Genomic DNA, 1,131 nt, shown 5'->3' on the forward strand with positions numbered 1-1,131 from the left:
GTTTCATTTTTCTGTTTCTTTTTTTATAGTTATTTTTGGTTTTATTGTTATTATAGAGATGATATACAGAGGGGTTACAGTTATATAAGTCAGGTAAAGAGTACGTTTCTTTTTGGACAAAGTCACCCTTTCCCTCACTCTCTCCTAGTGTTTCCCTCCTATCCTCACCTACAAGTTGTATGGCTCATTTTCAACATGGTATCCAGTTGCTGCATTTATTCACCCTTTGCTGCATTTATTCACTCTTTGTCCATCCATTTCTGTGCTGTCCCTTACATTCCCAATGGCATACAAAGAACAGACAAACAAAAATGAAGGGGAAAAAATGCAAAAACCTCTTATTTTCATTTCCTGGAGTTCGTGTGTGTGTGTGTGTGTGTGTGTGCTCGCGCGCGCGCACGCGCCAGTCCTGGGGCTTGAACTCAGGGCCTGGACTGTCCCAAACTTCTTTTTGCTCAATGCTAGCACTCTACTACTTGAGCCACAGTGCCACTTCTGTTTATGTGGTACTGAGGACTTGAAACCAGGGCTTCATGCATTCTAGGCAAGTACTCTACCACTAAGCCACATTCCCAGCCCCTAAATATTATTTTGTATGTATGATCAGATGCACATAGGCATTGTGTCTTTCTGTTTCTCTCCTAAGAGTATATTCCTTTGGTCTTACTGTATGTGAATGCCTAGAGACCTGTATAATTTATTATGTCCCTGAGCATTTTAGATCTGGCTACCTCATATGAGAAAAAATGTTTACCTACCATTTATCTCTCTGAGCTTTTTTTTTTTTTTTTTTGCTGGTCCTGGGCCTGCGTGCTGTCCCTGAGCTTTTGCTCAAGGCAAGGGCTCTACCACTTGAGCTACAGCACCACTTTAGTCTTTTTTGAGTAGTTTTATTGAAATAAGAGTCTGATAAGTTTCTTGCCCCACCTTTACTGCCCCAAATGGCTTCGAACTGAGAACCTCAGATCTCAACCCCCTGAATAGTCTAGGATTATAGGCCTGAGCCACTGGCACTCAGCCACTTAACTTTTTTTTTTTTTTTTTGCTGGATGTGGGGCCTGAACTGTGGGCCTGGACGCTGTCCCTCAGCTCTTCAGCTCAAGGCTAGCGCTCTAACCACTTGAGCCACAG

Source organism: Dipodomys ordii, unplaced genomic scaffold, assembly GCF_000151885.1.
Source record: "Dipodomys ordii isolate 6190 unplaced genomic scaffold, Dord_2.0 Scaffold120, whole genome shotgun sequence".
Lineage (NCBI taxonomy): Eukaryota > Metazoa > Chordata > Mammalia > Rodentia > Heteromyidae > Dipodomys > Dipodomys ordii.